This window comes from Megascapheus bottae, chromosome 7 (assembly GCF_031878675.1).
Source record: "Megascapheus bottae isolate mThoBot1 chromosome 7, mThoBot2.hap1, whole genome shotgun sequence".
Classification (NCBI taxonomy): Eukaryota; Metazoa; Chordata; class Mammalia; order Rodentia; family Geomyidae; genus Megascapheus; species Megascapheus bottae.
In genome coordinates, this window is record NC_143515.1 from 58,260,977 (window position 1) to 58,274,892 (window position 13,916).

The following is a 13,916-nucleotide window of genomic DNA, read 5'->3' on the forward strand; positions in this document are numbered from 1 at the left end:
TGTTCCTTAAAGCCACACTTTGAAGTCAAACTTTAAACTTGGGATAACATGCCTTGCTTAGTAACATGTCCATTAAAGTATGACTATAAGTAGGAGATTATGAGCAACAAAGAAAGCCTCAGGATTTCATGAAGGAAGGACACAGGATATGTTGTCCATTTATTTTACTTGCACTGAGTGATACACAAATATTTCTACAGCTTCCCCCATAACATGAACCTAATATTATGTGCTGCCTGACACATTTACAAGGAGCATTTGATAGGGGATACGCCTAAACACCTTCAGAAAAAGGGCCTACATGTATCAAAGGCCAGCTGGGTGCCAGTGGCTTGTGACCCTAGCTACTCAGGAGGCTGAGATGTGAGGATTAAAGCCAATCCAGACATGAAAGTCTATAAGACTCTTACCTCCAATTAATCACCAGAAAATTGGAAGTGGAGCTGTGGCTCAAGGTGGTACAGTGCTGGTCTTGAGTGAAAGAGCTCAGGATGATGCTCAGGCCCTGAGTTCAATCCCCACAACAGACAAACAAATGGTCCAGATGTCCAGGAAAAAAAAAATATATATGTATATATATATATATATATATATATATATATATATATATTTCACAAAATAGGTGAGAGACTGGTAGGACTCCAAAAACTGGCAATGAGTTCTGGTTTTGGAGCTGCCTAGGCCCAGAGTTGAATAAGCTTCATACTAGCACAAAACAAAAGAAGAAAAGGAAAGGAAAAAGTAATTATAGAATGAGATTTTTAAGCTGGGTGTGGTGGCTCATGTCTGTAATCCTAGCTACTCCAGAGGCTGAGATCTGAGGATCGCAGTTCAAAGCCAGTCCGGGGAATTAGACTGTGAGACTCTTCAATTAATCACTAGAAAAGGGGAAGTGGGACTGTGGCTCAAAGGGTAGGGTGGTAGCCTTGAACTGAAGATCTCAGAGAAATTGCCCAGGCCCTGAGTTCAAGTCCCATGACCCACAAAATAAATAAATAAAATAATTTTTTTTGCTGAATGAGAAATGAGATGAGCTTTGCTAAATGAGAAAAGAGATGGGGGCCAAGAGCATAGCCTAGCGGTATAGTGCTTGCCTTGCATGAATGAAGCCCTGGGTTCGATTCCTTGGTACCACATACACAGAAAAAGACAGAACTGGTGCTGTGGCTAGCTTTTTTTTTTTTTTTTTGCCAGTCCTGGGCTTGAGCCCAGGGCCTGAGCACTGTCCTTGGACTTTCTCAAGGTTAGAGCTCTACCACTTGAGCCTCAGCACCACTTCTGGCTTTTTTTCTATATGTGGTACCGAGGAATCGAACCCGGGTCTTCATGCATGCTAGGCAAGCACTTTAATCACTAGGCCAAACTCCCGGCCCCGGTAGAGCACTAGCTTTGAGGAAAGCTGAAGGATAGTGCCCAGGCCCTAAGTCCAAGCCCCAGGAATGGCAAAAAAAAAAAAAATTAAAGAGGTGAGCTTCCAATTGACCTCTTTTAGTTCTATTGTCTCATGTGCTTAATGACCAGATATACTGGAAAGTGAGAACTTGTCCCTTGGATTTACCACCTGTTTAGGCTTTCTCTTAGTTAGAATGTCCTTACTGTATCCCTTGTCCTCACCATACTCTAGCAAAGTCCAAATGATCATTTAAGAGTATGAATCCATGTTTAGAACAGGTGCTCCTAAATCCTTCATCACACTGTGCATAATTATAAAACTATTGTAAGCTCTTTATAAGAAATATGAGTCCCTAGATATAGGCATTATACTTTATTTATTTTTGTGTCCTCTGGGCATGAAGTAGAGGTATAAAACACAGGCAAATATGAATTTGGTGGCATCATCTAGAAAGTTCTTGGGGAATTACCTCATCCAGACTCTTGACTTGGCTGATAAAGAGGTGAAGATGCAGGCAGAGACTGGGATTTGCTGCAAGGGACGAGTGCTGAAGCCTCCATGCCTGCACAAAGGCCCTTTCCACTTCACCACAGAGTGCCTGAGTCGGTGCCAGCCCCTTCCACCCCCGAGTACTCCTGATTTTTCTAAGAACTTGGAAAATGAACATGCAGTTCTAACTCTGGTTAATCTGCGTAGATGAGTTTGTGCTTCATGCTAAGAATAGAAGAGAGATGTCAAAATAGCTCTATGAGCAGAGCTGAGCAAAAGTGAGGCAGAAATGAAAAAGGTGCCAGGAACGAGATCCTACAACAAGGCCAATGAAGATCATCTTTAGATAGATAAGATTTCAGCTCAGCATTTGAAAACTTTCTGATATGCTTACTCAAGACAGACAACGAGCTCCTGTTCTAAAGGCATCTGTGTGTGGGGTGCACAAGTCTGAGGTTCAGATATGGGCCAGATGGGTGGCACTGTCTGTCCAACCATATTATCACAGGATTGTAGGTCTATTGGTCCATGTGACAACAATAATGAAGCAGGTTGTTTTTCTTAGACTCAGTCTGTGATATTTTTATTTTTCTGATCTTTAAAAAAAAGTTTGTTTTCACCGTGTGTGTGTGTGTGTGTGTGTGTGTATGCACACATGCTTGAACTTGCATCCTGGATGTGGTTCCTGAACTCTTTTGCTCAAGCCCAGCACCCTATCACAGCTCCATTTCTGGATTTTTGTGGCTAATAGGAGGGAGATAAAAAGTCCCATAGACTTTCCAGCCAGGGCTGGTCTTGAACCACAATCTTCAGATCTCAGCCTCCTAAATAGGTAGGAGGACAGGTTTGAGCCTTTGGTGCCTAGATACTTTTACTCTTGAAATTCTGGTCTCCCCCCAAGTACCAGGGCTTGCGCTTAGGGCCTCACTTCGTTTCAGTTTGCTTGCTCTTGGCTGGTGATTTACACTTGAGTCATACCTTTAGCCTGGCTTTTTGCTGATTAATTGGAGGAGTCTCTTGAACTTTTCTAACTGACTGGCTTTGAGCTTTTACCCTTCAGATTTCATCTTCCTGAGTAGCTAGGATTACAGGTGTGGATCATCAGTGTGTAGCTTCTTTATTTATTTGAGGCATAAACAGTCTTTACTGTTTCTGAGTCCATGATCTTGGGGACACCTGTAAACTTGTTGAATTTCTTCTCTAAGTTCTCTGCTGCTTGTGCAGCCTCCTCAGCTGCTGCTTCTTTCGGTAGTGAATCTTGGCTGTCTCTTTCCTCTTTTCCTCCAGGGTAGCTGTCACTGCCTGGTATTTCTCACTGACCTATGAGCCAGGCACTGCAGGTAGGCAAACTTCCTTGTGGGCCCAAAAGTAGCGCCTGGAAAAAGTTGAAACTAGGCCTTGCTATGCTGCTCAACCCTGTTTGGAATTTCCCAGGTAGTCCAGGCTGGACTTGAATTTGTGATGCTCCTACCTCGGCCTTCTCAGTGCTAGAGTTACAGGCATGCTTGCAAAATTCATTTTAGCTCATCTAGGGAGATCATTGCTTTGATAGCACCTTGCTATAGAATGACCTGCAAAGCGGATTTTTTTTTTTTTGTACTGGGGTTTGAACTCAGGGCCTTGAATTTGCTTAGTAGCTGCTCCACCGCTTCAAGCCATGCCCTCAGCCCTTATTTTTTGCTTTGATGATGTTTTAGGATATTGTGCTTTTTGGTGGGATTTGCCACAGGCTATGCCTCCTGAGTATCTGAAATTACAGAAGTGAATCCTCTCTCCTGGCCCAGAGACTAGATCTGATGAGAGAACCAGAGCCAGGAATGTGACATGTTGGAATGGGGAGGGGGGAACTAAGGAGCAGCATGAAGACATTGGGGAATTGGAGAGGGGAGCAAAATGGGAGAAATACGTGCCAAAATGAGAAAAGCAACAGCTCTTCCTGGAAGTAGAGCTTTTAAAGGCCTGGCAAATAACTAGTTGGAGGACAACAGGTATCTTGACCACCTGGGGGCTTGTTAGAAACATGGACCCAAGGGGCTCTAATGGAGACCACTGAGACAGAATCAGCCTTTTAACAAGTTCCCCAAACGATCGGTGCATGAATTGAAGCTGGAAAGCATTGATATGGAGAGCATCTGACGCTCGAATGGGCTTCTTCACTTCTCTCTGAAAACTGAGTGGGGAGGAAGGCTGCAGTAACAGGAAGTGCTAATGCCTGGCACCGGAGTCTAGTCTCCATGGGAACAGCCCAGCTGTGCTTCCAGCTCAGCTGCTCCAATTATGTCTGTCTTTTTTATCTAGTCAGGTTCAGAACAGTCATTCAGATTTGCATAAGGAAGCTGGTGGTAACAGGCTCCTGGGCACAGGTATTCACCTGACACCTAATTAAGCCATCTTGGTAAATCATTTCTAGAGTGTCAGTTATTATTTTAGGAAACAGCATAAAGAGAATGATAATTAAAAGTAACACTCTGGGTGGGAATTTTTTTCTTCATTCCAGTAGTTGGCAAGTAAAGTACCTTGAAATTTTTTTTTCTTTTTTTGCAGAGGTAACATTTCTACACATTCTCACAGATCGAGCAACCTCAAAGCTTGTCTGTTTCTCCCCCTCCCCCAGACACACACACACTTCTTCCTCTGCTGCTTTGGGTTTGTGTGGCTTTATTCTACTGCTGTTTTGTTTTTTTTTTTTCCCTTCCCTCTCCCTTTCCATTGAGCTTTTTCTGATTCTACTTTCTTGCACCGGGGGAGGGGATTGCTTCTAGATATGATGTGATATCAAAAGCCTAAAATGCTAAACTGAACCACAGACCATTTCCAGGCAGAAAGGCAATTTCACACTTCACAGATGAACCTGAACAGGCATTTGCATGATGGTACTTTTCCATTTTTAGATCCCCGTCAGGATGGTAAGTAGAGATCTGCTGCTCAATTAAAAGTTCATCTTGTCGAGGCTCATGGCCTGTCTATGGCATTCAGGCTTTCTGGCTCTGTCAACCCACGCAGGTATCTACCAGCTCTGCTCTTCTCTGCCAGCATCCTGACATACCATATTCCACTGCACCTGTCCTTCCCGTCCCTCACACTGCTACTTGTCAAGGGTCCATTGTGTATGACCAGAGCCACTTGTCTAGAGACACTCACTGATGTCCACACCTTGATCTTCTGCCCCTGCCATTTGACAAAACCCAACTGTGGACCACCCCACAACTGGCTTCCCCTGTTCCTGACTCCATGCAGTTCACAGAAACTGGAGAAAGCCTACAGAAACATGAATTGAAGCTATTGCATATTCATGATCTTAGACTTTAGCTGGACTCTTAGGGTCTTCTCAAGATTATTTATTTTTGTGGGTCATGGGGTTTGAACCAGGCCTGGGTGCTGTCCCTGAACTCTTTAGCATAAGGCTACCGCTCTACCCTAGAGCCAAGCCCCACTTCCCAGTTTTCTGGAAGTTAATTGGAAATAAGAGTCTTAGGTCCTTTTGTGCCTGGGTTGGCTTTGAACCTTGATCCTCAGATCTCAGCCTCCTGAGTAGCTAGGATGACGGGCATGAGCCACTGCGCCACCCGACGCCCAGCTGATTGATAGAGGCCCCTCTCTCCTTCCTTTCACAGCTTGTTGAAAGTGGGTTTTTTTAGGAGAAGGGGGAGAGGTTGTGGGACTTGAACTGTGGGCCTGGACATTGTCCCTAAGCTCTTCAGCCCAAAGATATTGCCCAACCCCTTGAGCCACAGTGCCACTTCTGATTTTCTGGTGGTTAATTGGAGATAAGAGTCTCACAGACTATAGTGCCAGGGCTGGCTTTGAACTTCCATCCTCAGATCTCAGGATTTTAGGTTTGAGCCACTGCCCCCAGCTTTGAAAGTGTTTTTGATACTACTTTTTATTACCTTATATAAGCAGCTGTTAGGATGTTCTTGAAATAAAAGTGAATGAACCAGAATATCTGAGGTAGACCCAGAATTCCATATTTAAGAAATTGTCTTAGCCAGGCACAATTGGCCCATGCTGGTAATACTACCTGTTTAAGAGCCTAAGATAGGAGGACTGAGATTTGAGGCCAGCATAAGCATATACATGATTCCCGATCAACAGCTCGGTATAATGGCACTTGACTGTCATCCTAGTCATATATAGTTTCAGCCTAGCCAAGGTGCAAAAAGAGACTCCACCTTGGGCTGGGAGTTTGGCCTAGTGGTAGAGTGTTGCCTAGCAAGCACGAAGACCCAGGTTCAATTCCTCAGTATCACATACATAGAAAAAGCCTAAAGTAGTGCTGTGTGGCTCAAGTGGTAGAGCCCTAGCCTTGAGAAAATCCAGGGACAGTGCTCAGGCCCTGAGCCCAAGCCCAGGACTGGCAAAAAAAAAAAAAAAAAAAAAAAAAAAAAAAAAAAAAGAAAGAAAGCCCAAGGACAGTACTTAAGCCCTGAGTTCAAGCCCCAGGTCTGGAAAAAAAGTGCAAAAAAAGGGCTGGAATTGTGGCTCAGTGGTAAGGCAGCTGCCTAGCAAGTGTGAGACTGTGTTCAAACTCCATTTCCCTGGGCCATTTCCCTTGGCACCATTGGTGTGGGCCCTCTTGGAACTTGAGTATTGGGGATGGTTTAGAGGTCTTTGGTCCTCTCATTACCTTCCTCAATCTACATTTCCTTCTTGGAAATCTGCAAAATCCATGTGGCTAACTTATATCTCCAGCTCTCTTTTCTCTCCTGACAGCACCATCATCTGCCAGCTGCTTATTGGACATCTCTACCTGGATGCCTGGCTCCCTTGTTGGCTAACAGCCCCACTGTGCATTCTGTGCTTTGGTATACTCCTTTTCCTTGTTGCTAGATCGCTTCATAGATGCCAAGAAGCCTCAAGGTGAGTTCAGGAAAGCCTTCCTGCCTTGCCTCTATGCTCTCTTAGCACAGTGGACAGGATGCCTAACCCAGCTCCAAACATATGTAGTACTTCTACTCCCTGGGAGCTTCTCTAGGGCTGACACAGTGCTTCATTGTCTGTCTAGGCCTCAAGAAACAAGCAGCAGTCAGTAGGTGCTCTATGACTACTACCAGAACCTAACTCATCTGTTCTGTGAACTCACTTGAATCAGTCTCTAACCCACTGTTCAACCTCCCAGTGCCCCTCCCCTCCCCCTTACCACTCAGTCCCTTCAGAATGAAATGACTTCTAGAGCCAGCCTTTGTTCAGCCCTGGAGGGAGGAAATGTGGGTGTTCAATGAACTGTTTAAGAGTGGTGGTCAGAGCTTTAGCAACAAACTCTCCTGACAAATTCATTTGATGTGAGCCTGCAATTTTCACAGGAATTACACATAGCCTGGCCAAGTGCTAATTTTTGAGCTTTTATCCTGCCAGATTTCTACCATAATGGTCACGTTTGCCAAGCTTGTATCAATGATGTGTTTCTTAGCAGGGACGGGGATACAAGCACTTTAGGGAGTTATTGTGGAGGTTCCTAAAGCTGTTCCTGGGGCCATTTTGTAGACAGGGATTTAGTCAGGTGTCCTGAGGGAACCTCACTACCAGGACAGGTCCTTGGAGGTTTGGCACTGACCTCCTTGAGTACTGTCTAGGACAGACTGTCACAGAACAAGTAGCTCTTAGTCAGGGCCACCGTTCCATAAGATTCAGGGTCATGACTAATCTCCAGTGTTGCTCAAGTATTTCCTGAACTTAGAGCCTTACCTGGTTGAAAACAGAATCTGTGCTATGTTCTTGGTTATGTTCTTCACATAGGCAGAGATTATCCTGTTTGTTCAATGCTACTTTCTGAGGGCTGGCATAGTACCTGCCACATAGTAGGTAATTAATCCTAGCTGGTAATGGAAGCTGGAATAAGAAGTGGGGAGGGGGGCAGACCCACAGCTGAAAGGGCTTATGGCCTTGTTTCCTGAAGGTAGGAGCTACAGATGGTGATCAGAACTTGGTGCTTCAGTTTTCAACTTACAGAGTCACTCAGTGGGCCTGCCATTTTTTTTTTTTTTTTGGCAGTCCTGGGGCTTAGACTCAGGGCCTGAGCACTGTCCTTGGACTTTCCTCAAGACTAGTACTCTGCCACTTGAGCCATAGCACCACTTCTGGCTTTTTCTGTATATATGGCACTGAGGAATCGAACCCAGGGCTTCATACATGCTAGGCAAGCACTCTACCACTAGGCCATGCTCTTGGCAGGGCTGCCATTCTACAGTCCACATACAAATGCCTGGCTCTGAGCCCTGGCACCAACAGCTGATGGGTCCGTGAAGACCATTCCATACATGGGATCAAGCAGAAACAGAAAAGATAGCCATGCAACTCCAAGTCCACTACTGCTGTTAGAAATGGACAGGATCTCAAAGTTCAACTCACACAATCCCCTTCTAATAAGGGATTATACATTTGGTTGGTAAGATCCACATTTTCTTTGCTGACTTGAAGGCATGGGTGGTGGGGAGTAGAGCTGAGGCCTTTATCTGATTTTCTGAATCTGAATTCTTATACCATATTGCATGAATACACTATATTTAAAATAACTGTAAAGAAGCAAACAGTAGCGAGATGGGTGTGGGGAGGAAGTTTTTCCTAGGTTGCTCAGATTGGCTCTTACTTGGCTTAAATTTTTTTTTAACATAAATTAGTTTTTTCCACCTTCAACTCAAAGCAGTAAAACTTGAAAATTTCTACTTTGGTTTTACAGATAACTCCCGCCAGACCTTCTGGAGTAGATGAGTCTGAACATAGAATGAATTCTAAGCAGCTTATGTCATTACAAAAACCATGTGCAAGAAGGATTCTATTATTTTCAGAAAGCAAGGACAGCTTTCTAAGGAGAACGGATGAGTTTTGAAGGATGAATGGGGTTTTATGTCTTAAGATGGATATTTGCAGACCTGGAAGGCTGGGGATGGGGAGATATGCAGAAATAGGTAGAATATGAGAGACACATAAGAATATGAGAAACATATAAGCTCCCCACATAAAGTGGGGAGATAGACATCTAAAAAGTTGTTGTTTTTTTTTAAGCAGTTAAGTATCAAGCTAAGATTTTCTTTTTGTTTGTTTTATTTTTGCTGGCACCAGTCTTTGAACTCAGGGACTCACATTCTCTTGGTGTGCTTGGTTGGTGCTCTAGCCCTTACATCATATATCCAGCTTGAGGATTTACATTTTAGATTCAGGCTTTAGGAAACAGAGTGAAGATACTTTTGTTGTTGTTGGTGGTGGTAGTCATGGGTCTTAAACTCAGGGCCTGAGCTCTGTCCCTGAGTTCTTTTGCTCAAGGCTAGTGTTCTACCATTTGAGCCACAGTTCTACTTCCAGTTTTTGAGTGGTTAATTGGGGATAATAGTATCATGGAGGCTTTTCTGCCTGGGCTGGCTTGGAACCCCCATCCTCAGATCTCAGCCTCCTGAGTAACTAGGATTATAGGCATAAGCCACCTTCACTTGGCTTGAAAATAAATTTTTAGAGAATTTCATTTTCAGTTAGGGAGTGATCACCTCGATCCATTATTCAGTCATTGATACCAATTTATGAAGCCCAGGCACTGATGTATACAAGGAAGGAAAAAACACCTAAAGTAGGACAGAGCTGATGGAAGTAGAGTCATATAGCAAATATGACACACTGAGGAGATAGACTCGGAATTACTCTGAAGATAAAACTCAGCAGGACCTGATAAGTAAAGATGCGGGGGAGAGTGAAAGGAAGAAGCACCTGTAGATTTTTTTTTTTTTTGTCAGTCCTGGGCTTGAGCTCAGGGCCTGAGCACTGTCCTTGGACTTTCTCAAGGCCAGAGCTCTACCACTTGAGCCTCAGAACCACTTCTGGCTTTTTTCTATGTATGTGGTACCAAGGAATCGAACCTGGGTCTTCGTGCATGCTAGGCAAGCACCTTAACCACTAGGCCAAACTCCAGGCCTATTTATTTTTTTGTGGGTCATGGGGCTTGAACTCAGCCTAGCTACTGTCACTGAGCTCTTCAGCTCAAGGCTACCACCCTACCCTTGAGCCAAGCCCCACTTCTCATTTTCTGGAGATAAGAGTCTTAGGTTCTTTTGTGCCTGGGCTGGCTTTGAACCTTGAGCCTCAGATCTCAGCCTCCTGAGTAGTTAGGATTACAAGCGTGAGACACTGCTTGCCTGGCTTTAAAGTGTTACATTCTTTTTTTTTTTTTTTTTTTTTTTTTTTTGCCAGTCATGGGCTTGAGCTCAGGGCCTGAGCACTGTCCTTGGACTTTCTCAGGGCTGGAGCTCTACCACTTGAGCCACAGCACCATTTCTGGCTTTTTTCTATGTATGTGGTACCAAGGAATTGAACCCCGGTCTTCGTGCATGCTAGGCAAGCACTCTACCACGAGGCCAAACTCCCGGCCCAAGTGTTACATTCTTATAAGGATGTGTTAGCCCATCACCTGAGGGTTTATGTTTTCTGGGCCTAGGGCTTGAATTCTGGGCCTGGGGATTGTGTTTAAGCCTCTTAGAGCTCAAGGCTAGCACATAAGCCACAGCACTACTTCTGGCTTTTGCCTGAGTAGATAAGAGTCTCACAAACTTTCTGCTTGGTTTGGGTGAACTACCAGTACCCAGCCTTTGAAATAGTTTTTGAAAAAGAATGAGTAGGCCTGTAATCCTAGCTACTCAGGAGACTGAGATCTGAGGATCAAAGTTCCAGAGCCTGCCAGGGCAGGAAGGTCTGGAAGACTTTTACCTCCAAGTACTCTTAAAGCTGGAAGTAGAGCAGTGGCTCAAGTGGTAGAGTGCTAGCCTTGGGCAAAATACCTCAGGAACAGTGCCCAGATCCTGAGTTTTAAGTTCCAGGACTAATGTCAAAAAAAAGGAAATACGAATTCCACATTGTAGTTAATATAACATGGAAAAAATGAATGTAACTTGATCAATATAAGATTTTTCAAATTAAAAAAGGAAAAGAACCAGCAAGACAAGGGATATATCATAAAACACCATGTTGGGACAGACAACAGAGCAGTGATCTTTGAGGCTAGAGCGGGGTACAGAGAAGACTTTCTAGCTGCATTTGTCTGTACTGGAGTTTTCCTTTTCTACATTCCTTTCACTGCCAGGCTGATAAGGCAAACAAACTCATGCTTTTAATTTCAGGAGAATTCCTCTCTCTTCCTTTGAAAACAAACATGTTTTGTGTGTGTGTGTGTGTGTGTGTGTGTGTGTGTGTGTGTAGAAAGGTAGAAAGAAGTTGTATAGAAGGAAAAACAGGGAAGAAAATTAAGAGAAGCTATGATATAATCCATACAAAAGGTGGCAAAAGAAAAAAAAAAAACGAACAATTCTGTCAAAGCTTTTTTCTTTCCAAGAGGAAAGAAATCTTTGCTTACCACCTAAACCACCATTCCTTCTTTCTTCCTTACCTGCCTCCCTCCCTCTGTCCCTCTCTTCCTTCCTTTTTAGTGCTGTACTAGGCTGGGAATACCAATATGAATCACTGGTACCCAGCTACAATTGCAATCTAAACTTTTTTCATACTTAGCACATTGTAAGGTCTGTGGAATATGAGCTAGTTAGAAACCTATTTTCCTCTTCTCACTTTTTTTTTTAGTGCTGGCATCAGTCCCAGGGCCTTGTTTATAACAGATGAGCTACAGAGCTACATCCCTAGTCCAAAGGACTGAGCTCTATTACCTAAGTGTGAATCCCAGTAGCTTTCTAACACTTGTTAATTATGTAATACTTGGTTATCAACACATTTTTATTTTTGCCATAATAATATACTTGAGAAAAATAGACAATTATTTAGTTCATAGTTCTGGAGGCTGAAAAGTCAAGATTAAATGACCTCACATTTTTGGCCTCTATTAGGGAACCCTTGGCTCTATCACAACATGGCAGAGAAACAGGAAGCTCAAGTGACATAAGGAGGCTTCCCTTTCTAATAATGATCCACTTTCATAAGAGTTTACTCACTCTGAGAAACTGGTATTAATTCTAAGGACAGTGGCCCATTACCATTACCTTGCAGTAGGCCTCTTTGCCTGGATCAAGTTTTCTTAGCATATAAGCCTTTAAGGGATACAAATCATATCCAAACAATAGCACTCTTACCAACCCAAATACCTTGTTCTACAGTTTCCTCATCTGTTAAATAAGAAAAATTAACAGAACCTACCATACAAGGTTGTAATATGGCTTCTTTACAAGTCTTCTCTGAAATAGGAACCTTCCCCTCATCTCAAAGGTCTTTTTTTTTTTTCCCCAACTTAACAAACCCCACAATCTCTTGACATTGCCTATCATTTCCCATAAGTCTTAATGGAGTATGGCCAGTATAATAGCAAAGTCTTAGAGAAGTGGTCTTGTGATTCAGTCTACCTCTAGCTGAATAACTAGAAATTTGAGATTGGATTTAGGTATGCTGGTGAGTCTACTTTATGTGGACTGGTCTTGAATTCTCCCAGAGCCAACCTAAGGATTGCAGTTCAATTGAATCTGGTGTAGATCTGACATGGCCTGGACAATTTTTTCCAGATCACACACTGCCTGGAGCATTAGAAGGACAGCCCTTCTCTGGAGCTGGTCCTGCTATTTCCATCAATGTCACTTCTATTTGCAGAAAAGAAAATGAGACTGTATGAGAGTTTAGTGTTAGGACATTTAAGGTCCCTTATAGTAAACAGCAAAGCTAAGAAAAAGGACTGTTGCCTGTTACAGTCCAGAGTTCTTAGCTCCTATTCAATGTAACCATTTTCATTATTAGAATAAGTATAGAACATTACCCTAATACTGCTGCTGCTGCTGCTGATGATGATTTTGCATGGATACTGGGAGCTTGAACTCAAAGCCTGAGCCTTATCCTTTGGATTTTTCATTCAGGCTGGCACTCTACCACTTGAACCAAAGATTTTGGGTGGTTAACTGAAGTTTCATGGACTTTATTACCTGGGCTAGCTTCAAATTGCAATCCTCAGATCTCAGCCTCCTGAGTAGTTAGGATTATAGTTATGAGCCACTGGCACCTGGCTTATAAGTGTTTTATGAATTGATATGATTTCTAAGTTAAGCTCTACTATGCTTTGCCCCAATTGCCTCTTAATGATGTCCAATCATCTTTAAATGTCACAGACTGTGTTTTTATGATTTATAGCTGATCAAACCCCACAGGATATCATAAGAACATTTCACAAATATTCACAAAACTATACATATTTTATTTCACAATGTACATTATAAGATTTCTGGCTCAAATTTCTTCCTTATCAGTCACAAAACAGCACACATCATTTGTTCTTTTTGTTGGTAGTGAGGTATGAACTCAGGTCCTCCTTCTTAGCTTTTCTCTGCTCATGGCTGTTTCTCTAGTACTTGATATGCATCACTATTTCCAGCTTTTGCTGATTAATTATTGATAAGAGTCTAAGAGATTTTCCTACCCAGTCTGATGGCTTAGAACCTTAATACTAAGATCATAGCTTCCCTGAGTAGCCGGGATAACAGGAATGAGTTACTCAGGGTCTAAGTGCTGCCAGTTTACTCTCTATTTTTGTTTTTGTTTTTGCCAGTCCAGGGCTTGAGCTCAGGGCCTCAGCCCTATCCTTGGACTTTCTCAAGGCTAGAGCTCTACCACTTGAGCCTCAGCACCACTTCTAGCTTTTTTTCTATGTATGTGGTACTGAGGAATCAAACTTGGGTCTTCGTGCATGCTAGGCAAGCACTCTACCACTAGGCCAAACTCCTGACCCCTACTCTCTATTTTTCCTTGAAATTTGAGCATGTAGTTCTAATGCAATCCATATGTAATTTGGATGGGAAGAACTACTTGCTAAGGCTCATCTAGTGAGTCATTTAAATATCAGACTCTACACGTTACCAAGGCAGCATAAATGTTTTTAAATCAGCCCTAAAGCTAAGAATATATTCAAAACTGGGATGCCAAAGTTTGTATCCTATTTATTTCAATTTCTCGTTGTTTTTCCAATTAGTTTTTTTTTTTTTTTGCCAGTCCTGGGGCTTGAACTCAGGGCCTGACCACTGTCTTTGGGCTTTCTCAAGGATAGAGTTCTACCACTTGAGCCTCAGCACTACTT

General features: G+C 43.0%; 1 protein-coding gene across 1 annotated transcript in view; it reads right to left on the reverse strand.

The window, feature by feature from the left end:
- The window catches only part of Galm (galactose mutarotase), a 42,463-nt gene that overhangs the window by 6,720 nt on the left and 21,827 nt on the right, over positions 1-13,916 (reverse strand). The window lies entirely within an intron of this gene.